At 45.0% G+C, this 26,922-nt stretch overlaps 1 protein-coding gene and 1 long non-coding RNA gene across 4 annotated transcripts in view; one reads left to right on the top strand and one right to left on the bottom strand.

Moving 5' to 3' along the window:
* Positions 1-1,691: 1,691 nt before the first annotated feature.
* LOC140717488 (uncharacterized) lies at positions 1,692-13,861 on the bottom strand. Of its 2 annotated transcripts, none has more exons than XR_012096561.1 (3): positions 13,726-13,861; positions 10,392-10,463; positions 1,692-1,984 (listed from the first exon to the last, which is right to left on the bottom strand). It is a non-coding gene; the product is annotated as an uncharacterized lncRNA (long non-coding RNA). The 2 variants fall into 2 exon arrangements; XR_012096562.1 differs by having other exon boundaries at positions 1,692-1,940.
* LOC140717460 (uncharacterized) overlaps positions 13,810-26,922 on the top strand; it is a 35,768-nt gene continuing 22,655 nt past the window's right edge. For both annotated transcript variants that reach the window (XR_012096555.1, XM_073031047.1), the window contains exons 1-4: positions 13,810-13,948; positions 15,763-16,075; positions 16,468-16,579; positions 19,039-19,365. The gene's annotated coding sequence lies outside the window, so the exon portion shown is untranslated. The remainder of the gene's footprint in view (positions 13,949-15,762; positions 16,076-16,467; positions 16,580-19,038; positions 19,366-26,922) is intronic.

The raw sequence follows: 26,922 nt of genomic DNA, 5'->3' as shown, positions 1-26,922 counted from the left end.
GCTTGTAAAGGTTCTCTGTATCCAGCTAAGAGTCTGTAAATTCTTGTTTAGGGGATTTTTGCCTTCTTTTCCTTGCAAAAGACTTCTAGTTCTGGGAGACTCTTGAGTTGTCTTGCATGCACTGCTCTTTTGAGGTTTATCCACAGAATTTTGATGATGTTTAGGTCAGGGGACTGTGAGGGCCATGGCAAAACCTTCAGCTTGCATCTCTTGAGGTAGTCTATTGTGGATTTTGAGGTTTGTTTAGGATCATTATCCTGTTGTAGAAGCCATCCTCTTTTCATCTTCAGTTTTCTTTTACAGACAGTGTGATGTTTGCTGCTATTTAATTGAATTCATTCTTCCCTCTACCAGTGAAATGTTCCCCGTGCCACTGGCTATAACACAAGCACAAAGCATGATCGATCCACCCCCATGCTTAACAGTTGGAGAGGTGTTCTTTTCATTAAATTCTGCACCCTTTTTTCTCCAAACATACCTGTGCTCGTTGCAGCCAAAAAGTTGTATTTTAACTTCATCAGTCCACAGAGCTTGTTTCCAAAATGCATTAGGCTTGTTTAGATGTTCCTTTGCAAACTACTGATGCTGAATTTTGTGGCGAAGATGCAGGAAAGGTTTTCTTCTGATGACTCTTCCATGAAGGTCATATTGGAGCAGGTGTCGCTGCACGGTAGAACAGTTCACCACCACTCCAGGGTCTGCTGAATCTTCTTGAAGGTCTTTTGTAGTCATATGGAGGATTTGATTTGCCTTTCTAGCAATCCTACGAGCAGTTCTCTCAGAAAGTTTTCTTGGTCTTCCAGACCTCAGCTTGACCTCCACCGTTCCTGTTAACTGACATTTCTTAATGACATTACAAACTGAGGAAATGGTTACCTGAAACCCCTTTGCTAACTTCTTATAGCCTTCTCCTTCTTTGTGGGCATCATTTATTTTAAGTTTCACAGTGCTGGGCAGCTGCTTAGAGGAGCCCATGGCTGCTGATTGTTGGGACAAGGTTTGAGGAGTCAGGGTATTTAAAGCTTTGAAATTTGCATCACATGACCTTTCCTAACGATGACTGTGAACAAGTCATAGCCCTAACAAGCTAATTGAGGCCTGAGACCTTGGTGAAAGTTATCCGAGAGCTCAAATCTCTTGGGTGCCCAAACTTTTGCACGGTGCTCCTTTCCTTTTTCTCACTCTGAAATTGTACAAAAAGTAAACTAATTTTGCTTAAAATGTTAAAAAGCATGTTTCATCTTTAACTTTCTGCCTTTTGGACATCAGTTCATGTTCGATTCACTTAACTATTCAAAGTAACAGAAATTTTTACCGGGGTGCCCAAACTTTTGCATGCCACTGTAACTCCCAATATTATCCAAAGCAGTATTCCCATAGGTGAGGGGAATGGCCACTGGGATACTCTGTACTGGCTGCATGTCCCCTTTCTCCCTGCTGATGTGTCCTCCAGTTACCTGTGTCCTGCACCTTGGGAGTATATCCACCTCCCTGTTTACAGATGTCCAGACTAAACATTGCTCTGAGAAGGAAGTTTGTTTTTACATGGCCTGAAAACTGCACAGCTCTTCAAATGATTGTTTTACCCTCACGATTACTATGAATATGCAGAATGAAAATTGAAAATTTACATAATATTTATTAATTGAAATTAATTAAATGAAATACAGTACAAGAAAGAAAATCTTTCATATTTTGTGAACATTTTCTGTTCTGTGTTTATTTCAGCCATGTGGCAATGATGGCTATGTGCATGGGAACATTTCAGTCACTGTGCTGCTGTGCATCTTAGAGGAAACAGTGCCCCTCAGATTCCCAAGTGATCCGGATTTCATCCAGTTCCACCTCCAACTCCTTAACACTGTCAGCAGCTGCAGCTGGAAGACATCTTGCAGTTGAAGACATCAGGGACACTGGAGGATTCCCTGCCTTCCCACATCCTGTAAAGAAACATTCCATGATGCTGACTGGCATCGCCCCTGCTCTGAATGTGCAATAAGGAATAAAAAAAGAATAAATAACCAAAAAATGTATTTCTACAGCCTCTGCTTCTTCTTGCCAAAGCCTCAACTCCCCACTCTGACACTGGCCCACTCATACATTGTCATTGTGGGCAATGTTCCCCTTAATTTGTAATGTCCAGTGTGTGCAAAATTCTTGTGCTGTGCAATATTTTGTCCAGCGACGACAAGATGTGCACACTGAATAATTTCTTCAGTAAGCTAGATCTAAAATCTGCAGACAAATCATCGCAAACTCCATGTTATCAACACCGTCTTCATCAAAGACCAGAAAAGGAAATGTAATCATGTACAATCATGAAATATACTAAACATGCCAACAGGTCAGGGTGGCAACCCTTTGTGCACAGTTTAAATTCCTTTGTGCGCTGGTATCAAAACATGTGTGTGTGCGCACATCTTAAAGGGAACAATGATTGTGGGGAAGCTATGTTGGCATCGGGATGTGTAGCAAATTGTGGGTTTCCCCCAGCACATCCTTAGGTTGTTAGCTATTAATGCAAGTGATGCATTTCAGTGTGCTTTGATGTATGTGTGATAAAGAAGTGAATCTGGGTCTGACTTGTTGACTAAGTCCATCAAGCTCCTACGGAGCTGAGTGCTATGGGTTGTTAAACCTGGGTCACCGACAGGTGGCCATGGTCAGCAGCAGGCAGTGGGCTCCACATCCAGGGAGTTGAAGGGAAACCTCTTGTCCTGTTACATGGCAGGAGTTTTGCCAATTTCTGCTGCTGATCCTGTGTTGTGTGCCTGTTGCAGGACATACGGACAATGGCACAGGTTTAATCATCAGCCCTAGCGCAAAATGGAGTCACAGGCATTGTGCGTGGTCTAGTTCGGGCACTTCCACAATGTTTTATTTTATGTCTGTATGTTGGAGGGAAGTGACACGGATGATGTGCAGGATGGGGCTTGGTGAGTAATGGAGATAAAAGATGCTTACAGACCCTCCAAAGGTTCATTTATTATCAACTCTGAGATTCATCTTCTCCAGACAGTCACGAAACAAATCAAGCCATGGAAGTTATTTAAAGAAAAACATCACCCCCCCCACACAAAAATACTTACAGATCACCCCAAATGAAATCATGTAACAGCAACAAGATCATCACCCACGGACACCTTATCCAGCAGGGACGAGCGACTGGCGGTTACCCACGGACACCTTATCCAGCAGTGACAAGCGACTGGTGGTCACCCACGGACACCTTACCCAGCAGCAACGAGCGACTGGCGGTCACCCACGGACACCTTATCCAGCAGCGACGAGCGACTGGCGGTCACCCACGGACACCTTATCCAGCAGCAACGAGCGACTGGCGGTCACCCACGGACACCTTATCCAGCAGGGACGAGCGACTGGCGGTCACCCACGGATACCTTATCCAGCAGCGACGAGCGACTGGCGGTCACCCACGGACACCTTATCCAGCAGCGACGAGCGACTGGCGGTCACCCACGGACACCTTATCCAGCAGCGACGAGCGACTGGCGGTCACCCACGGACACCTTATCCAGCAGGGACGAGCGACTGGCGGTCACCCACGGACACCTTATCCAGCAGCGACGAGCGATTGGCGGTAACCCACGGACACCTTATCCATCAGCGACAAGCGACTGGCGGTCACCCACGGACACCTTATCCAGCAGCGACGAGCGACTGGCGGTCACCCACGGACACCTTACCCAGCAGCGACGAGCGACTGGCGGTCACCCACGGACACCTTACCCAGCAGCAACGAGCGACTGGCGGTCACCCACGGATACCTTATCCAGCAGCGACGAGCGACTGGCATTCACCCACGGACACCTTATCCAGCAGCGACGAGCGATTGGCGGTCACCCACGGACACCTTATCCAGCAGGGACGAGCTACTGGCGGTCACCCTCGGACACCTTATCCAGCAGGGACGAGCGACTGGCGGTCACCCACGGACACCTTATCCAGCAGCGACGAGCGATTGGCGGTTACCCACGGACACCTTATCCATCAGCGACGAGCGACTGGCATTCACCCACGTACACCTTATCCAGCAGCGACAAGCGACTGGAGGTCACCCACGGACACCTTATCCAGCAGTGACGAGCGACTGGCGGTCACCCACGGACACCTTATCCAGCAGTGACGAGCGACTGGAGGTCACCCACGGACACCTTATCCAGCAGTGACGAGCGACTGGCGGTCACCCACGGACACCTTATCCAGCAGTGACGAGCGTCTGGAGGTCACCCACGGACACCTTATCCATCAGCGACGAGCAACTGGCATTCACCCACGGACACCTTATCCAGCAGCGACGAGCTACTGGCGGTCACCCACGGACACCTTATCCAGCAGGGACGAGCGACTGGCGGTCACCCACGGACACCTTATCCAGCAGCGACGAGCGACTGGCATTCACCCACGGACACCTTATCCAGCAGCGACAAGCGACTGGCGGTCACCCACGGACACCTTATCCAGCAGTGACAAGCGACTGGAGGTCACCCACGGACACCTTATCCAGCAGTGACGAGCGACTGGCGGTCACCCACGGACACCTTATCCAGCAGCGACGAGCGACTGGCGGTCACCCACGGACACCTTATCCAGCAGCGACGAGCGACTGGCGGTCACCCACGGACACCTTATCCAGCAGCGACGAGCGACTGGCGGTCACCCACGGACTCCTTATCCAGCAGTGACGAGCGACTGGAGGTCACCCACGGACACCTTATCCAGCAGTGACGAGCGACTGGCGGTCACCCACGGATACCTTATCCAGCAGCGACCAGCGACTGGTGTACACCCACGGACACCTTATCCAGCAGTGACGAGCGACTGGAGGTCACCCACGGACACCTTATCCAGCAGCGACGAGCGACTGGCATTCACCCACGGACACCTTATCCAGCAGCGACGAGCGACTGGCGGTCACCCACTGACACCTTATCCAGCAGCGACGAGCGACTGGCGGTCACCCACGGACACCTTATCCAGCAGCGACGAGCGACTGGCGGTCACCCACTGACACCTTATCCAGCAGCGACGAGCGACTGGCGGTCACCCACGGACACCTTATCCAGCAGCGACGAGCGACTGGCGGTCACCCACGGACACCTTATCCAGCAGCGACGATCGACTGGCGTTCACCCACGGACACCTTATCCAGCAGCAACGAGCGACTGGCGGTTACCCATGAATACCCTTATCCGGCAGCAAAAGGCAGGTAGTCGGCACTGATCACTCGCTGACTTTCTGCATTCGCTTTGATGCCTGTATCATCCGCAATGCTTTAATTGGCGAAATGGAGTCTATCATGGAATCGCCTCATCTCCAAACCTCACCATGAGGCTGACCTCACTCGTCTCTTGCTATGTGCTTGGAGACAGCAGAGTGGTAGAGCACTCAATCGATCTCCAAACTGAGAAAACTTTTCCAGAAACACATTAAAGATAAAGGAAGATGTACAAGAAGTGAAATAAACAGTTTTGTGGATGTCGTGGTGGGGGGGGGGGGGATTCGTGGTTCACCGACCCCATCTTGACCTTCAAGTTTATGATCAGGATTATACATCCACAGTACAGACATGACAAACATACTTCAACATGAACTTAAAGAGGTGTAAATTATACATACCTGTGTAACAAAACTAAACTTGACACATCTTGATATGGTAGTAGTCTCGAAGTCAGAGGAAGATGAATGTGTTGCGCAGTTAACGTCTGTGGGCATGCATATGATATCTGGGGCTGAAGTCCGAAGCGCAGATATGGTCGCAGATGGGGCAAGGAACACCGCCTGTTGGGGCAAGAGCAGACACCCTCCCGTGTCTTTCTTGACTCGCCTTGAGGCGCTGCATGCGCCAGTTGGCTTGGAAGTTGTTTGCTGCCTTGGAGCATAGATTGCACCACTTGGACCGATCAGCAGCAGTGTGTTCGAGATCGCAGGGCTGGAGTTTGGCCCACTTAAGGTTTGACTTGATGTTGTCCTTGTACCTCTTCCTTGGGCGACCTTGGGCACGGTTGCCCTACTCCAGTTCTCCGTAGAACAACTGACGCGGCATTCTGGACTCATCCATGCGGATCACATGGCCGGTCCATCTGAGCTGAGCCTTCGAAACCTTGGCTTCAATGCTTGTGAAATTGGCTCGGTCCAGGACTGTCAGGTTGGAGATACGGTCTTGCCAGCGGATTCGCATGATTGATCGCAGAGCGCGATTGTGGAATTGTTCAAGCTGTTTGACATGTCTGCGATACAGTGCCCAGGTTTCACAGCCAGATAGAAGTGATGAGACCACAACAGCATTGTAAACCTTTAGTTTAGTGGCGAGGCGAATGTCTTTGTGCTGCAGAACTTTGACCCAGAGCCTTCTGAGTGCCTGGCTTGCTTTCTGGATCCTTGACGTGATTTCATTATCGAGGGCACTGTCGCTGGAGATGGTACTCCCCAGGCATTTGAAGTTGTCAATGTTCCGTAGCTGTGTGTCATCGATGGTGATGCATGGCTGTGGCGGGGTGCTGTTAGGTGCAGGCTGCAGGAGGACCTCTGTTTTACCGAGGCTGATTGTCAAGCCGAACAATTTAGATGCGGCGGAGAATCTGCTGACCATCGTTTGTAGGTGGTCCTCTTGGTGCGCCATGAGTGCGCAGTCATCTGCAAAGAGCGCCTCAATGAACAGCTTTCAGAGGGTCTTTGTGTGTGCTGCAAGGCGACGTAGGTCAAAGTGTGACCCATCCAGGCGGTATTTGATAAAAAATGCCCAGGTTTAGGTCTTTGACGGCATGCATTAGTATCTGAGTGAAAAAAAGGTTGAAAAGTACTGGTGCAAGCGCACAGCCCTGCGAGCGCATTTGGAGATGTCAAATTTCTCGTTAGGTTCGTCAGCTGAGAGAATCTCTCCAGTCATGTTGTCATGGAAGAGGCGTATGAGGTTGATGAACTGTGGAGGGCAGCCAAGTTTCCCGAGGATGATCCACAAGGCTTCTCTGTTGACGGTATCAAACGCTTTACTCAGATCAATGAAGACAAAGTACAAGTTCATGTTCTGCTCCAGGCATTTCTCCTGCATTTGTCTAACAGTGAAGATCATATCCACAGTACTGCGTTTAGGCCGAAAGCCGCATTGCGATTCTGGGAGGTTTCCTTCGGATACTGTTAAAATAAGTCTATTAAGGATGATGCGAGTCAGGATTTTGCCGGTGATGGAGAGTAGGGAGATGCCCCTGTAGTTCCCACAGTCTGTGTGTGGGCCTTTGTTTTTGTATAGGGTGACTATTGCAGTACCCCATTACTTCCTCTTCCCAGATACTGACCAGGACGTCCTGCAATGCTTCGAGTGACTCCTGGTTGAGGGCTTTGTACAGTTCTGCGGGAATACCATCCTTGCCTGGTGCTTTGCCACAGCTCATCTGTTTGATGGCTGTGTGACCTTGGTCAGGGAGGGGGGTTGTTGAGGTGCTCATGGACTGGGCTCTGGGGAATCTGGTCGAGTACTGACTGGCCGACAGTGGAGGGGCGGTTCAGGAGCTGACTGAAGTGTTCCTTCCAGCTGGTGTTGATGCCCTTTTTGTCCTTGATAAGCGAGGATCCATCTGCAGAAAGCAGAGGAGCTATGCTTGACTTTAAGGGACCAAAGACAGACTTGATGGCATTGAAGAACTGCTTGGTGCTGTTTGTGTCAGCATAGTGCTGAACCTCATCCACCTTCTTATTCCACCATGTGTTGCACGTTATATGGATTTCCCTTTGAGCGAGTGCCTAATAGGACCTGAATCTGTCCTTTCAGCAGGTGGAGTTCGGATCATCCTGCCATTATTTGAATGCCTTGTTCTTCTTGGTGAGTAGGTCATTGATGGTGGTGCTATTCTCATTGAACCAATCTTGCTGGGTGCACTTTCTGCGGCCTAGGGTTTTGCCATTTCAGTTATAGCATTTTGAAGTGGTTCCATTTCTGTATTGGGTTACCCGTGAGTGGCTGGTTTGTTGATAGTTTCTATTTAAGAGTATTTTCAAATTCGCGTAGACACGAAGGATGCTGAAGTTTGGAGGTGTTAAAGGATAGCCTAATGCCTTTGGACGCTTTTTGTGAGATTGAACTATGTATAGCTTAAGGGTGGTGCGGAGGAGTCTGTGGTCTGTCCAACACTCTGCTCCTCGCATGGCTCAAGTAATGATTATGTCTCGAATGTCATGTTGACGGGCAATGTCATAATCGATCAGATGCCATTGTTTGGATCTAGGGTGCATCCGTGTTGTCTTGAATTTGTTGGCCATTCTGAACACTGTGTTTGTGATAGTGAGGTCATACTCTTCACATTTGCTGAGAAGCAGAAGGCCATTGCTGTTCATCTTCCCGACTCCGTGTCTGCCAAGCACTCCACTCCACTGATCATGGTCTTGGCGGACTTGGGCATTGAAATCTCCCAGCAAGATCAGCTTATCACTGGCCGGCACTGAGCGCTGGATGGAGTCAAGGTCAGCGTAAAACTGCTCTATGGTTTCAGTAGGGCTGGTCAGGGTGGGGACATAGGCACTAATGATGGTTGCATGTCGGTTTTGGCTGAGGGGCAGACGTAGCTTCATCAATCTTTCGCTGATGCCAACAGGCAGGTCGGGGAGCTGTTTCATCAGGGTTCTCCTTATGGCGAAGCCCACTCTGTGGATCCTGTCTTCGTTTTGCACCCTTCCTCTCCAGAAGAAGTCGTAGCCGCTAGCAAGCTCAGTGATGGATCACAATAACCTATCCCTCAACATCAGCAAGATGAAGGAATTGGTGGTTGACTTCAGAAGGAGTAGTGGACCGCACGACCCCATCTACATCGGTGGTGCGCAGATGGAACAGGTCAAAAGCTTTAATTTCCTCAGGCCGAATATCACAAATTACCTGACTTGGTCTAACCAAGCAGAGTCCATTGCCAAGAAGGCCCACCAGCGCCTTTACTTCCTGAGAAAGCTGAAGAAATTTGGCCTGTCCCCTAAAACCCTCACTAATTTTTATAGATGCACCGTAGAAAGCATTCTTCTAGGGTGCATCACAACCTGGTATGGCAGTTGTCCTGTCCAAGACCGGAAGAAGCTGCAGAAGATCGTGAACATAGCCCAGCACATCACACAAACCAATATTCCATCCTTGGACTCACTTTACACCACACGCTGTCGGAGCAGTGCTGCCAGGATAATCAAGGACATGACCCACCCAACCAACACACTTTTTGTCCCTCTTCCCTCCGGGAGAAGGTTCAGGAGCTTGAAGATACGTACGGCCAGATTTGGGAACAGCTTCTTTCCAACTGTGATAAGACTGCTGAACAGATCCTCACCCGGATCTGGGCTGTACCTTCCAAATGTCCAGACCTGACTTGCACAAACTACTTTCCCTTTTCTATTTTCTTATTATGATTTATAATTTAAATTTTTATTATATTTACTTCAATTTGTACTCCAGGGAGCACAAAGCACAGAATCAAATATCGCTGTGATGATTGTACGCTCTAGTATCAATTGTTTGGTGACAATAAAGTAAAGTATAAGCATCATCTTCAAAATATTACATATTGCAGAAAGGCTCCTGCAGATTGGATGGAAACAAACATGACCGATTTAAGTGAGACAGAAGGTAAGGAAGTCCTGACTTGTCAACTTGACATCAGTATTTGGGAAAATGTTGGGATATATCAAGTACGCAATATTATTCTGCTGGAAAATAAGCAGAATCATCGTGGTCATCAAGAAAGGGAAATCAGATGTTTCCAGCAGACAATGTACCATAAAGTTGGCTGTTTGCCCATCTTTGTTTCTCCCTGATTCTGTTGTGTTTCTTTCTATCTACTGTGAATACCCTCAAGGAAATGAATCTCAAGATAGAACATTGTGACACAGAACACAGAACATAGAAATTTACAGCACTTTACAGGCCCTTCAGCCCATTATGTTGTGCAGGCCACGTAACCTACTCTAGACACTCCCTAGAATTTCCCTAGTGCATAGCCCTCTGTTTTTCTAAGCTCCATGTACCTACCTAAGAGTCTCTTAAGAGACCCTGTTGTATCCACTGCCGGCAGTGGCCGTCCGTGCACCCACCACCCTCTGTGTGAAAAATTGACCCCTGATATACCCTCGGTACCTATTTCCAAACACCTTAAAACTGTGCCCACTCATGTTAGCCATTTCAGCCCTGGGGAAAAGACTCTGGCTATCCACATGATCAATGATCCTTATCATCTTATACACCTCCATCAAGTCACCTCTCATCCTCCGTCGCTCCAAGGAGAAAAGGCCAAGTTCACTCAACCTATTCTATTAAGGTACACCCTCCAATTCAGGCAACATTCTTGCAAGTATATGGACTTTGATAATATATTTACTTTAAACTTTGAAATTGAACTTACCATTGGATGTGGTGTTTAAAGTCTCAGACAGGTTAGTGAACAAGTTTACAGCTCATTGGAATTGTGGGGAACCTGATGAAAGAGGATTCACAAATGATATTCAGAATCATCTTTGACTTCTGTTAATCTACATAATCTTAATCTACATATCTCTTAGTCTGCATAAAATAAAGTAATTGACATTCATAAAGGAAAACCCAGGGGATTGCAAATATTTGGAATTCACTGTTTCTTGCATTAAAAATTGTGAATTTTTTGATATTAAAGGGAAACAAGCGATTTGTGGGCCCTGGGTGCATCAGGCATGATCATTCTTTCTTTTTCAATCTTTTTATTAAATTTTAAATATGTATACATAGCAATCATAATAGTACAAAGAGAGTGGGAATACATTATTGGTAATTAACACATGTGAATATAAACTACAGGTAACAAGATATACTTCGCTTCCCAAACTCTTAATATAAACATGATATGAAAAAATAACAAGATGTCAAAGAAAAAGAAAACCCAAATTGAAATATCGAAAACTAAAATAAACTGAACTAAACAAGACTAAACTAAACTACACAAAGCTGGGCTGTTTTATCACGTCGGGTATAATCATTAATGTCTTCAACTCCGCTCCTCTACCTATATTTAAGTTTAATACAAAGGAATCGAAAAAGGTCGAGTTACATTCTATGAAAGTGTTGAATAATAGGCCTCCAAGTTTCTTCAAATTTAAGCAAAGGATGAAAAGTAACACTTCTAATTTTTAATAAGTTTAAATAAGATATAGGTTGGAAAAACCATTGAGATGTAGTCGGAGGATTAATCTCTTTCCAATTCAATAAAATGGATCTTCTAGCCATTAATGTAGCAAATGCAATCATCCGACGAGTTGAAGAGGGTAAATCCATCATTGGTAAACCAAAAATTGTGGTAATAGGATGAGGTTGTAAATCAATACGCAAAACTGTAGAAATAGTATCAAAAATGTCTTTCCAATATTTTTCCAAAAGAGGGCAAAACCAAAACGTATGAGTCAAAGAGGCTACCTCAGAATGACATCTGTCACAGAGAGGACTTAAATGAGAGTAAGAGCGAGCTAATTTATCTTTAGACATCTGGGCCCTATGCACCACCATAAATTCTATCAATGTATGTTTAGCACATACAGAGGAAAAGTTAACTAATTGGAAAATTTTCTCCCATTTCTCTATAGGTAAGGAAAGCTCTCCCATCCATTTTAAATTTTATCAGATATACCTGACTGTATTTTCATAATCATATCATAAATAATTGCTATTAAACCCTTTTGTCAGGGTTTAAACCTAATTTTATTTTCCCTGATATCAGTTAGATGTGAAATCGGAAAAGTAGGTTGCATAGTATTCAAAAAATCTCTGATTTGTAAATATCTAAAAAAAATGGGAACTGGGCAAATGCTCATATTATTTTTGCACAAGAAACTCATGTGAGGAAAGAGGATAATCAGCATTTTTTTAGAGTTTGGAAGGACCAGCAATACCATTCGAACTCTCTGGATAAAATGCAAGCAGTTTCTATTGTTATTATTAGCCCAAAATTTATATCTTGGATTAAACTGATATATCATACCCTTTCGGATTTGGTACTTACCAATAATCTAAGATCTCCCTTTTTTCAGTTGTTTTGTGCTACTAGTATTGGAGTATAAAATATTATGGAGTATAAAACTTGTATTATTTGCTGTGTAACCAAAACTATGTGAAATGCTAAAGACAATGGTGTGTTAATATATGCTAATGAGAGGTAGCTAAGAGAGGTAGTCAGCTTTGAAGTTTGCTATATGCTCTGCATGTATCCAGTTGAATGTAGACGACAATGGTGTGGTAATGAGAGGTAGCTAAGAGATGTTTTGCTTTGAACTTGTCTGCTGTGTACCAAAGCTTTGTAGTCAGCCTTGATGTAGATTATGTAGTTTGAACTTGTTATTTGAAATCTTAAGAATGTAGGAGACAATGGTGTGTTAATAAGAGGTAGCTAAGAGATGTAGACTAGAACATGAATAAGTCAATAGGTAGAAACAATAGGGACAAGATAGTATGTGTGATATGCAACTATAGCAACTGGTCCAGGAGATTGCTTTAAAAAGCTGCTGTGTCCGAGAATCGGTAGACAATCAGCGACTAGCTCAATGACTGTCTCAGCTTTGATTTGCAAATTAAAGTTTAACCCTTCTTGAAGAATCTTCTGCGTCTCCTGGTCATTTGTAAGGCACGAAAAACCACGATACTAGGCAAGATTGTCCTCTTAGTCCATTGCTATTTGATATTGCTCTGGAACCTTTAGCTTTTGCTATTCGCGACTCACCTGATATACTTGGCATTACCCGTGGGAATGGGACACATAAGTTATCATTATATGCAGATGATTTCCTACTATAGATTTCTAATTGTGTGAAATCCATTCCTGCAGTTATATCCCTGCTCGCTCAGTTCTGTAACTTTTCTGGTTACGAACTGAGTCTTAATAAGAGTGATCTCCTCCCATTCAATATTCAGGTTCCAATTTATAGACATTTACCATTCAGATTGGTTACGGACTATTTAACTTATCTGGGTGTTAAAATCACTAAAAAGCACAAGGATTTATTTAAGGTTAATTGTTTATCTTTAATATACCAGGTTAAACAATTGCTCACTAAATGGTCCTTACTGTCTTTATCACTGATTGGTCTAATCAATGATATTAAGATGATTATTCTACCTAAATTTTTATATCTTTTTCAAGCAGTACCAATCTTTATTTCTAAATCCTTTTTTGATACTATTGACTCTAAAATTTCTTCATACATACGGCAGAATAAAAATCCTAGGTTAAGTAAAAAATACTTACAGAAGCCTAAAAAGGATGGTGGTTTGGCATTGCCGAATTTAAGATTTTTTTACTGGGCAAATAATATCCGATATTTAATATTTTGGACACAGGATTTGGATATAATTCCAAGTCCACAATGGGTTAACTTTGAATGTAAATCCGTACAAGGGTTTTCATTGGTTTCCATTTTAGGGACTTTGCTTCCCTTTGTTTTTTCTAAATTGAACAAACAAAATGGTTAATCCAATAATTAAATATACATAACGAATATGGTTTCAATTTCGTAAATTTTTTGGCTTGAGCAAATTTATTCTATCAGGCCCTATTATATCTAATTTTGTTTTCAACCCTTTGTTATGGATCAAGCCTTAATTTGCCCAGGCATGATCTAAGGGAATGACTGAGCAGCATCGAGATATGATTTATCACGAATGTACCATAATAGAGTTAATTAAGTAACTTTCAGTTTCATATTTAATGTGAACCGCACCCTGGTGTTTTTCATTTCCTGTCGATGTTTGTTCCTCTCTCCAGTGTCCAGTCCGCTCGGTGCTCGCCAGTCGGTGTCTCGGTCCCGGCGGGTTTGAGGTGTCGGTTGGGGTAACCGGAGACTCTGGAAACGTCCCTCAATACACTGGGAGTTTCGGCTCCTGCTCAGCTCCCGGTCGTGTGGTTACTCGTTCTCCAGTTCGTGTTCGTTGTGGCTCACGAAGGTGAGGCGCCGGGGCCGGGATGCGCGGTGGTTCACAGAGGACGTGGGAAGTCAGAAGTCTGGTGACTTAGGGAATGTTCTCTGCTTTCCCTGAGTCCTTGACGATGTTGGGTGGAGCAGAAACGTCTTGTGGAGGACGTGGTCTTTCTGAACTCCGGCTGTGTCAGAGAGAGAGGGGGGTTGGTGTTCGTGATATTGTTTAGGTCAGAGTCACAGGATGATGGAGCAGTAAACGAGGCCTCTCTGCCCGTCATCAGGGTTTATTACTTTGGAGTGTGGGTGTCACTAGATTTATTGGGGAGCCCCTTTGGGACTGTGGAATTAACAGCATTGTTTGATGCCTCTTAAAGTATAAGTTGTGAATGGAAAGCATGCCTGTGAGAGGTGCGTCTTGTACCAGAAGGGGAACTGTACACACTTCACTCATCTACAGGAGCAGCTTCAAGCAGTTTGAAGTCCAGATCTTGGAGCTGGAGAACTCTGATGTTTCAGTGAGGTCGGGGGAGCTGTGGTAGCAGTTTTGTGGTGGTTACCCAACTGTAGGTTGGGAGTGAGCTCGAGCCCCTCCACTCCATCTGCCAAAAGCCAAATTTCCCAGTGAACAAACATTTTAATTCTGATCATCATTCCCGATCTGACATGTTGGTCTTTGGCCTCCTCTTTTGCCACAATGAGGCCATTCAGGGTGGAGAATAAACCTCATATTCTGTCTGGATAGTCAACTGCTTCTCCCCTTTCTCCCATGGTCCACTCTCCTTTCCTATCAGTTTCCTTCATCAGCATTTTACCTTTTCCACACACCTGGTTTCACCTGTCACCTTCTAGGTAGTCCTCCTTCCCCTCCCCCCCTTATAATTCTGGTACGTTTCCCCTTCCTTTCCAGCCCTGAAGAAGAGTCTCAGCCTGAGACGGTGACTCTTTATTTTCCACGGCTGTGGCATTCCTCCAGCATTTCGTGTGTGTTGCTCTGGATTTCCAGCCTCTGCAGAATCTCTTGTGTGTATAGATTGAGGGTGTGTCTGCAGAGAAGGAATGGGTGGGAGCTGAGTGTGTGGATGAAGATAAGAAACCGCAAAAGCTGAAAACATTCACGAGGACATGAAAAGATAAGGGAGTTGGAATTGGCCACTCAGCCCTTCAGGGACGTGACAGTTATTTTCCAGGGCAGAGGGAGTGCAGCACTGTCAGTGGAGCCCTCCAGAGGAGACGTAAAACCAAGGCCTCACCTGCCCACAGAGCTGGCTGCAGTGCTCATCTGGCCCCAGTCTGAAGGACAGAAGGTTCTGCCACCCTGGCCATTAGTCAAAGCCACTTTGTATCAGAAAAAAGTTACCTGGTGCACACATTTATGTTGTAAATTTAGGTAGGTGCCCTGAATGGGCTTCTAGGGGAGGTGACAGAAGCAGATAGGATAGCGACACTTGGACAGGCGCATGAATAGGCAGGGAATGGAGAAGTATAGATCATATACATGCAGATGGGGTTAGTTTAGCCAGCCAGCATTCATCAGCATACGACTGCAAATAGATGGGATTATTGGTACTCTGTTCCACTTTAGTAGGCTCCTACTGTACCTAGTGAAGTGTCCACTTAGTATATGGCTGTAGACTTCTGCTGCTGTAACACATCTTCTGGTTCAACAGGTTGTGTGTTCTGTACGGCACTGTCGTTACGTGTGGTTATTTGAATTACTGTCTGCTTGTACCTGTCTGACCGTTCTCCTCCGACCGCTCTCATTAATAATCCGTGTTTACCCACAGAGCAGCTGCTCATTGGATGGTTTTTGTTTATTGCAACATTCTTTTTTTACTCTAGAGACTGTTCTGCGTGAAAATCTCAGGGGGATCGGTGGTTTCTGAGATACTCAAACCACCCCATCTGGCACCATCCATGGTCAAAGTCACTTGGATCGCTTTTCTTCACCACACCGTTCTGATGATTTGGTCTGCACAACAACTGAACCTCTGGACCATGAGCCGACATCATCACGTCCATTTCAGTCACTCTCTCTATACCTACTACCATCACGTGGGATATACATACGCGTGAGAAGGTTTCCCACCAGTCTCAAAGGAAGATTCAATCACACTGTGATAGAGCTCTTCAAAGGACATCTTGTACAATAAAGGTAAACTCATATCCTCACAATTTACCTCATTGTGTCCCTTGCACTGTACTTTTTCTGTTATTCTGGATTCTGTTTTCTGTTTGTACGACCTCAGTGTACTTGTGTATGGAATGATCTGTCTAGTGGCGTGCAAACAAAGGTTTTCACTGTATGTTCGCTAATCTGACAATAATAATTACCCAAATAACAAGCCCACACACCAACATCCTTTTCATTTATTCTGATACATCCTGCCACATCCACAGCAGTGCATGCATCCGCAATCCCTACGATCCTTCACCATCTCCTTCCCCATCGCTGCAGGCCTCCCTTCCTCAGCTCCCCCTTTTCTGCTGCTGAAGCCTGGTCCACCATTGCCTCTAATATCTTCTCTCTTGTCATTTTGCCCACAGTGTCCAGAGCACAGGAGGTCTACAAAGTTGGTTGTGCCCCACCTGACGGCAGTTTGCAGAATGAACAGTCCCATTCTACTGCTGGTGTTGGCTGTCTTTGCAAAGATCACGTGTGAGTAATGGTGATGAGTGTCTGAGCCTCAGTGGCACAGTTGCTTCCTGCTGAATGTTAGGCCCGCAGTCATGGAGAGAGACAGCTCAGAACCAGGCCATTCAGCCCGTTACCCAGAAGAGCATAGATCAGGACTGAAGGCAGCCCAACGGATGCACGAGGCTAATTCATGGGGTGATCTGGTTGTTAAAAGAGACGAGACAGCTTGGAGTTTAGATCTTATCAAGGGGTGATCTTATTGAAGCATACAAGCTCCTGAAGGTGCTTGATGTGGTAGATATTCACTACAGAGAGAGTCGCATCGATCGTGGTATCAGTAGGGAGTTTTGTAAGCTGCTCTGCAATGGGATTTTCCAAATCCCCACCCTTTTTTAATCCCAAATCCTTACTTTTTTTCATGATGCACAATTGCTACATTCAATTTAAATTTACAATGTATGTGTGGAAAGGAGATTTATTTTCTTGCAGGCACTTGCAGGAAAAAAGAACTGAAATGGAGTTTTATGAAAATTCATACATAAACAAACACAGACTGACAAACAACTGATGTGCAAAACAAGGCAAACTGTCTAAATAAAAAAGGTATTGAGAACATGGCACCATAACATGTAGGAGCTGCATCGGGCCTCTCGACCCATCGGGTCTGCTCTGCCAGTCAATCATGGCTGATTTATTGTCCCTCCCAAGCCTATCCTTCCACCATCTCCCTGTAACCTTTGAAGCCTTCACTAGTTATGAGCTTTAAATATACCCAATGACTTGGCCTGCACAGACGTCTGTGGCAATGAATTGCACAGGTTCACCACCCTCTGGCTAAATGAATTCCTCCTCATCGCTGTCCGGATGGGACGTCCTACTATTCTGAGGCTGTGTCCTATGATCCTAGTGCTCCCCCCCCCCCCATTATAGGAAACATCCTCTCCATATTCACTCTATCTCGGCCTTTCAGTATTTGATAGGTTTCAGTGAGATCCCCTGCTCATTCTTCTAAACTCCAGAAAGTACAGGCCCAGTTGTGAAGGGTTCACTCCACTATCAGTTCAGTACATTCCCTTATGAGGTGTCATTGTCACATAATGAATTGCCTGAGAGCCAGTCCCTCCGTGATCAGTGGTGCAGAATCCTGGACTGCGGTCCTTCCCCACTGAGGCCTTGCATTGGCCACACTCAGCTACAGTGCAATCCTGCAGCTTGGAAAGCGCCAGTCGCAGTATTCCTTCACGGATATCTTGTCCTGGTGGAAGATAAACAATTCACAGGCAGAGCAAAGGGCACCTTACACTAAGTTAATGATATCCCGCCAGCACTTGGCACCTGTCCCAGTGCGTTTCTGGGAAGGGCCCTATAGATAAGAATCCTCTATTGACACAGCTGCGGGGGATGAAATGAGAAAAGAGCTATTGGACATTTTTTTGCAGATAATATTTTGAAAATTCAAAAATAAATAAATCAACAAATTCATTGTACTATCAAGCCAATCCCAGCTACACAACTCACAAGGTAGTTTTGTGGTTGCTATTTCCTCTGCAAACAGTAGAGTTGCAAATGTTTGTGACAATGTCCCCTGTCCCCGCAGTGACAAGTGACGGCAGGATCTCAGACTGCCGTCTTTCCCCGCAAAGAGCCTTTGGGTTGGTGGCGCGGAGCTTCACTCAGTGCATTCTCCTGCAGCCTGGAATGTGATGTGATATCTCACTCACTCACTCTGGCAATAGTGTAACCCGAGGCGACCAGTAGGTCTTTCCACATTCTTCAGGATCAGGCTTATTATCACTGACTTAAATGATGATCTTCTGCACACCACTATTGTAACATGTTAGTTATTTGAATTATTTTTGCCTTCCTGTCAGTTTGAACCAGTCTGGCCACTCATTAACAAGGCATTTTAGCCCACAGAATTTATTCTCTGTAAACTCCAAAGTTTACACTATTCTCGCACTATTCTCTGTAAACTCCAAAGACTATTGTACATGAAAATCACAACAGATTCTGAGATACTCAAATCACATCATCTGTCACGAAACATCATTCCATGGCCAAAGCCACTTAGCTTGCATTTTTTCCTCAATTTTGATGATTGATCTGAAGAACTGAACCCTTTTGACCATGTCTGCATGCTTTTATACCTTGAGCTGCTGCTATATGATTGGCCCATTAGATATTTGTATTAACGAGTAGGTATACCTTATGAAGTGGTCACAGAGTGCATATAAATTGTGCAAGAGAGAAGATACAGGAGGTAGAGTAATGGGTTCATTAACTGTGTAATTAGCAGGGGAATGGTGGTGTTTTGTGTGAGGAAGACCTGCCCTTGGTGCACAGAACAACACGAGACACTTGCCTGAGGTGGCAGATTTAACCATTATCTAGTGTTAATCTCTTGTGTGTTGCTCTGAATTTCCAGCATCTGCAGGATCGCTTAACTTGGGTTTAACTTTTGTCCTTAATGTTGTATACAGGGGAGGAAGAGATCAAGCTTGTCTCAGCCCCTGGGGACTCCGTTTGGTTTCCTGGCGTGGATGCAGATCAAAGGCGCCAGATCGGGGTGTTCCAATGGAAGAAGGTCAGCAGGAACGATACGAAGGAACATTTGAAGCCGATTCTGAAGTTTCACAAGAGCAACAAGGAGCCTGCCTTGATTCAAAATTACAGCGGGCGCATCACCTTCTCCACATTTAATGGGTCATTTGCCATTCATAACATAACACGTGAAGACGAAGGTCTATATCGGCTCTTCATCAACCTGAAAAGAGTCGCGGTGCAGGCGGTTTGGGTGAGAGTAATAGGTATGTTCGCTGAACTGATTACAGCAGCATTGCATTGCTTTTAGACATTCACGTTTTGGTGGTGATGTCTTTAGTGGTTTAAACAAATAATTACTGCAAAAACAGCAGCTGTGGAATTTCCTAAAGGGAGATCCCCCTCTGTCTCTGGGAATTCAGTCAGATGAAACCTCCCCCCACCCCACCACCACCGTGTTCCAAACTATACTGAGTCCAGGCAAAGAAGAGGTGGCCAATTCCCAACGTCATCCAGTGGTAGTTAACTTGACTGTGTTAGTCCACTTCCACAGAGTTCTTCCACAACCACACATTGTCAGAACAGAAAGAACAGTTTTGTATCCCTGATCCAAGTAAGAATGTGTTGGCATTGAGGAGGGTCCAGAGGAGGTTCATGAGAATGACTCAGGGCATGAGGAGTTAATGTATGAGGAGTGTCTGATGGCTTAGAGCCTGTATTCACTGGAGTTTAGAAGAATGAAGGGGATGCATTTGACAAGGTTCCACACGGTAGGCTTATTCAGAAAGTCAGAAGGCATGGGATCCGGGGAAGTTTGGCCAGGTGGATTCAGAATTGGCTTGCCTGCAGAAGGCAGATGGTCATGGTGGAGGGAGTACATTCAGATTGGAGGGTTGTGACTAGTGGTGTCCCACAACGATCTGTTCTGGGACCTCTACTTTTTGTGATTTTTATTAATGACCTGGATGTGGTGGTAGAAGGGTGGGTTGACAAGTTTGCAGATGACACAAAGGTTGGTGGTGTTGTAGATAGTGTAGAGGATTGTCAAAGATTGCAGAGAGTCATTGATAGGATGCAGAAGTGGGCTGAGAAGTGGCAGATGGAGTTCAACCCAGAGAAGTGTGAGGTGGTACACTTTGGAAGGACAAACTCTAAGGCAGAGTACAAAGTAAATGGCAGGATACTTGGTAGTGTGGAGGAGAAGAGGAATCTGGGGGTACATGTCCACAGATCCCTGAAAGTTGCCTCACATGTTGATAGGGTAGTTAAGAAAGCTTATGGGGTGTTAGCTTTCATAAGTCGAGGGATAGAATTTAAGAGACGCAATGTAATGATGCAGCTCTATAAAACTCTGGTTAGGCCACACTTGGAGTACTGTGTCCAGTTCTGGTCGCCTCAGTATAGGAAGGATGTGGAAGCATTGGAAAGGGTACAGAGGAGATTTACCAGGATGCTGCCTGGTTTAGAGAGTATGGATTATGACCAGAGATTAAGGGAGATAGGGCTTTACTCTTTGGACAGAAGGAGGATGAGAGGAGACATGATAGAGGTGTGCAAGATATTAAGAGGAACAGACAGAGTGGACAGCCAGCACCTCTTCCCCAGGGCACCACTGCTCAGTACAAGAGGACAAGAGGATAGAAAACTGGTTGGCAGCTAGAAAGCAAAGGGTAGCGGTGAATGGGTGTTTCTCGGAATGGCAGGTGGTGACTAGTGGGGTGCCACAGGGCTCTGTATTGGGACCACAGCTGTTTACGATTTACGTCAACGATTTGGATGAAGGCATTGAAAATAACATCAGCAAGTTTGCTGATGATACTAAGCTGGGTGGCAGGGTGACATGTGATGAGGATGTTAGGAGAATTCAGGGTGACTTGGATAGGCTGGGTGAGTGGGCAGATACTTGGCAGATGGCGTTTAATGTGAATAAGTGTGAGGTTATCCACTTTGGGAGTAAGAACAGGAAGGCAGATTATTATCTGAACGGTGTAGAGTTAGGTAAGGGAGAAATGCAAAGAGATCTCGGAGTCCTTGTACATCAGTCACTGAAGGTGAATGAGCAAGTGCAGCAGGCAGTGAAGAAGGCTAATGGAATGTTGGACTTTATTACAAAGGGAATTGAGTACAAGAGCAAGGAAATCCTCTTGCATTTGTACAGAGCCCTGGTGAGACCACACCTGGAGTATTGTGTACAGTTTTGGTCTCCAGGATTAAGGAAGGACATCCTGGCTGTAGAGGAAGTGCAACGTAGATTCACGAGGTTAATTCCTGGGATGTCTGGACTGTCTTACGCAGAGAGGTTAGAGAGACTGGGCTTGTACACGCTGGAATTAAGGAGACTGAGAGGGGATCTGATTGAAACATATAAGATTATTAAGGGATTGGACAAGATAGAGGCAGGAAATATGTTCCAGATGCTGGGAGAGTCCAGTACCAGGGGGCATGGTTTGAGAATAAGGGGTAGGTCATTTAGGACAGATTTAAGGAAAAACTTCTTCTCCCAGAGAGTTGTGGGGGTCTGGAATGCACTGCCTCGAAAGGTAGTGGAGGCCAATTCTCTGGATGCTTTCAAGAAGGAGCTAGATAGGTATCTTATGGATAGGGGAATCAAGGGATATGGGGTCAAGGCAGGAACCAGGTATTGATAGTAGTTGATCAGCCATGATCTCAAAATGGCAGTGCAGGCTCGAAGGGCCGAATGGTCTACTTCTGCACCTATTGTATATTGTCTATTGACATGGCTTTAAGGTAAGGGGAGGGAAGTTCAAGGGGGATATTAGAGGAAGGTTTTTCACTCAGAGAGTGGTTGGTGTGTGGAATGCACTGCATGAGTCGGTGGTGGAGCCAGATACTCTAGTGAAGTTTATGAGGCTACTAGACAGGTATATGGACAAATTTAAGGTGGGGGGTTATATGGGAGGCAGGGTTTGAGGGTCGGCACAACATTGTGGGCTGAAGGGCCTGTAATGTTGAAGGGCTGTACTATTCTATGTTCTATCTCATTGAAACCTATCGAATACTGACAGGCCTAGTTAGAGTGGACATGGAGAGGATATTTCCTTTAGTGGGGGGAGTCTAGAACCAGAGGGCACAACCTTAGAATTTAAGAATGCCCCTTTAGAACAGAGATGAGGAGGAATTTCTTTAGAAGGGTGGCGAGTCTGTGGAATTCGTTGCCATAGACGGCTGTGGAGGCCGTCACTGGGTATATTTAAAGCAGAAGTTGATAGTTGTCAAAGGTTGCAGGAAGATGGCGGGAGAATGGGGTTGAGAGGGAAAAGTAAATCAGCCATGATGGCGTGGTGGAACAGACTTGATGGGCTGAATGGTTTAATTCTGCTTCAATGTCTTATGGCCCAAATCAATTCTCCATGTTGCTTCGCAAGAACACAGGTTGCGTGAGTTATTATAACTTATTTAAAATTTCAAAAATAGATTTTATTCATCATGATAATATATATAGTGGATTTTGGTTAATTGGGGCATCGGTAATTGGGACAGCTGCTTCTTTGAGACAAAGAACAAAAACTAACTGAGAAAGCAGCTGAGATTCCCTTCATTGATTTGGGACACTATGCTGCTTAACTGGGACAGGAGGGTGTGGTTAAACAGTTTCTAACTAGCGTTAGATATGTGCACACGTGTAGCTGTTCGACACCATACCATGCTTAGAATGAGCAATTTTTGAATAGCGTCAATTACGAGTGCTTGTGTTCAAAAAGCAGTGACTTTTGTCTCTGACGACGGCTCGGTTGGTTGACCAAGGATGTTCTGTCCGACCTCTCTGGATACGGAAGCCATGAAATACTTATTGCAGCAGCTTCTCAGGCCAGGTCACAAATGGTTTTATTTCTGATTTCCAACATTAGCAGTATTTTCTTTAGCAATAGGAAGAAGGAAATCTAGGACTTGAGTTGAGCCACAAGTTGGCATTGCCTTCTGGTTTTAATGAAAAGTGAGGGCTGGCACAATGGGCGTACAAGTTTGTAAACTAGACTAAGTTTTCATAAGTTATTAGCATACACTCTGTTGCCACTTTATTAGGTACACCTGTATGCCTCCTTGTTAATGCAAATATCTAATCAGCCAATCATTTCACAGCAACTCAAAGCATAAAAGCATGCAGACATGCCAAGAAGTTGTTGAGAGCAAACATCAGAATGAGGCAGAAATATGATCTGAGAGACCTTGACCGTGGAACGATTGCTGGTGCCAGATGAGGAAATTAGAGTTGCTCAGAAATTGATGACCTCCTGGGATTTTCACATACAAAAGTCTCTAGAGTTTACAGAGAGTGGTGGAAAAAAACCTAAAATCCAGCAAGCAGCAGTTCTGTGGGAGCAAACACCTTGTTCTTGAGAGAGGTCAGGGGAGAATGGCCAGACTGGTTTACGCTGACTAGAAACAACAGTAACTCAGGTATCTACATGTTTCAACAGTGGTTTACAGAAGAGCATCTCTGAATACAGAATGCACTGAACCTCGAAGCAGAAGGCCTACAGCAGCAAAAGACCACCCTGGGTTCAACTCCTTACTCTAATAAAGTGCCTACTGTGTGTACTTCACTTTAAAATCCTACGAGGTTTACTTGTGATGTACTGAGGGATGACGGATCCCTAAGAGTGGCCACGTAACTAGTCAGGGTGATAAAGGAGACCCACTGCACACTTGCCTTCATTGTTTAGGGCAATGAGTGTGAGAGTCAGGAAGTCACTGTGTGACTGTAAAGAACTTTATTTGTGTAATTCTGTTCGTCTATTGCAGGAAGTTGTGGTATGTTAGAGCCAGTGCAGAAAATGTTTACCAGAATGTTGCCTGGGTTAGGGGGCATGACCAATAAGGGGAAGTTGGACAAATATGGACTGTTTGCTCTCGAGAATGCGAATGAGAGGCTGATCTCCGTTGATAAAATTATGAGAGCCATACATACAACCTGAATATATTTTGGGAGGTGTTACTGGGTTAGCTGGGATGAAGGACAAAGCATTTTTTTTAGACAGTGCATGCTGTAGTCTGCGCTGGTGGTGGATGCAGTGAATGTCCAGGGTTAAGCTGGGCTGCCGATTAAATGCAATGCTTTGTCCTGAATGTCGTTCGGCGTCTTCAAGTGCCTGCATTCAAATCAGACTGAGTTGATGATATAGTTTCCGATGCAAGATATCTTGACTTGCTCTGTTGATTGACATTTTTACCCACCGATGTGTTGTCAGCCAATGGGGGATTTTCAATGTTGCAATTTCCGATTTTGCTGCAGGGACTCATTTTGCAGAACTACACAATACTTAATTTTGTTAGTATTGCACAGTTTATAGAACATTGTACAGGTCCTTTGGCTCAAAATGTTCTGCTGAAACTTTAACCTACTCTAGTATCAAGCTGACCCTTTCCCCCTGACATAAACCTCTATTCTTCATTCATCCAAGTGTTTATTTAATAGTCATTTTCACTGTCCCTAATGTATCAGCCTCTACTGCCACCCTGGCTGCACGTTCCACTCAGCTATCATTCTGTGTAAAAAAAAAAAAGATTCCTACCTCTGGCATCTGCTAACTTTCCTCCAAACACCCCCCTCATATTATACCCCCCCCCTTCATATAAGCAGTATCCACTTCTTCCCTCTGCTAGCCTGCAGGTCACTTTTGGGCAAGGTGTAGCACTCGCTTAGTGCACCCCCCACCCCGGATCAGGGTCACCTGAAGCCATGGGAGCGGGTGGTGGATGGTCGTATCAGCAGCGGGTATCATGGCTGGGCTCACTCATCCTGTAACGACACTGCCCAGAAGAAGGCAATGGCAAACCACTTCTGTAGAAAAAAGATTTGCCAAAAACAATCATGGTTGTTGGAAGGCCGCGATTGCCCACATCAAACACAATGATGCTGAGTCAAGGGAGAGTCAGTGTCATCTTGCTTCTGTATTCTGAGCCAACTGGGTGCAAGTGACAAGTTTTCAAAACATTACTGAGATCTGTGATAACATATGATGCTCTGGTGTGCTAGAGTTTCAATGGTATCATGTGTTAATGAGTCAGAATGAAATCAGTGAAATTATTAACTTTCTGGAAACATAATTGTTTAACCCCAGTGTAAAATTAGTAGGTGCAAAAATCCCTTAAAAGTGAATTTATTCAAAGGCCATAGGACCATAGACATAAGAGCAGAATTACACCATTTGGCCCATCGAGTCTGCTCTGTCACTCTATCACAGCTCATTCCTTATCCCTCACAGCCCCATTCTACTTCTTTCTCCTCATAAACTTTGACGCCCTTACTAATCCAGAAACTAACAAACTCCACTTTAATTGTTGCAATGCCTCAGCATCAAAGCAATTACATCCTTGCTTTTATATTCTAATCCTCTTGCAACAAATGCCAAGACACGGGCACCCTGTGTGATGATCGGGCTGAGGCACTGCTGCAGTGTCAGTGTAAAGTTTTTCAAGTACCTCTCCCAGTTGCCCCGTTGTTCCAAGCGGGGATGAAACACCTGGTCATGCTTTACAGAGAGCAGAGCATTTCAGCGTCTTGTGGACAATATTGTTCTGACAATGATTAATCTGTAAAAACCACTTTTACGGATTAATCATTGCAGCTATTTCAAAGCAGTCATGTTTTGAAGCACAAGAGATTCTGCGAAAGCTGGAAATCCAGAGAAATTGGTGAAGAGTCTTGGTCAGAAACATTGACTGGAAACGTCTCAGCCCCTGTCCTTACACAATTGAAATCCCCCTTCCTCAAGTTTTTCACCCTAACTAGAGAGGACCAACTTTATCTTTTCCCATAAATTCACTGAACTACGGTGTTCCCAAAGATATCATCCGTCCCACCACTTCCCCATCCTTGTTCCCTTTGAAAAGTCAAGTCCAGACCCTCTCCCACAGAACTCTCTGCACACCGCTTCAAAGACCTCTGTGAAGTTCTAAGTATTAACAACGTACCTTGTACGACCCTGAGATTTATTTTCTTGCAGGCATTTACAGGAAAAGCAAATAAAATCTATGAAAAACCATTCATAAATCTTTTACAAATTCTACCCCATCTTAGACTATTCCACTAAGGCAATCCCAGCCAATACTGGGAAAGTTGAAATCCTACACGCGGTCAGTGTCTCGGCTGATAGTAAGACCATAAGAGTATGGAACGAAGGAGCAGGATTAGGCCATTCAGCCCATCATGTCTGCTTCACCATTCAATCATAAAACCATAAGAGATAGGAGCAGAATTAGGTAGGTCATCCCCCCATCAGTTGCTTTGCCATTCTACCATGGCTGATTTATTTTTCCTCTCAACCCCATAACCTGATTCTAATTCTAATTCCAATTCCTACTACACTTACATCCTTTTATAATCTGCTTTTCTAATTCCCACTGACTACTGAGAAGCCCACGGCATTCAGTGCCTCGATCAAAGTGATGACACAGTGACTGAGTTAGGCAGTGGGCCCTGTTTGAAACCAGTGCATATAAATGCATGTATCTGACTCAGATAAGACCTCAGTGGTGGAGAGAGTGAGAATGAAAACATCAGGTTGGCAAAATGATCTTGGTATTACTCAAACCTGTCATCTTCTGATGACTTTGCGTCAAATATCCAGGGATGCCACCGGTTGAAAATGCTACGCAAACGAATTAGGAAGCTGCCCCTTCCTCATTCCTATATTCGATTGAGATAACTTCATTGGCCAATCCCTCAGGGATATCGATAGATAGATAGATAGATACTTTATTCATCCCCATGGGGAAATTCAACTTTTTTTCCAATGTCCCATACACTTGTTGTAGCAAAACTAATTACATACAATACTTAACTCAGTAAAAAATATGAT

The sequence above is a fragment of the Hemitrygon akajei genome, chromosome 2 (genome assembly GCF_048418815.1).
Source record: "Hemitrygon akajei chromosome 2, sHemAka1.3, whole genome shotgun sequence".
In the NCBI taxonomy this organism is placed as follows: domain Eukaryota; kingdom Metazoa; phylum Chordata; class Chondrichthyes; order Myliobatiformes; family Dasyatidae; genus Hemitrygon; species Hemitrygon akajei.
Note: the sequence above shows the minus strand (reverse complement) of the source record. Positions and strands in the feature narration are given on the sequence as shown.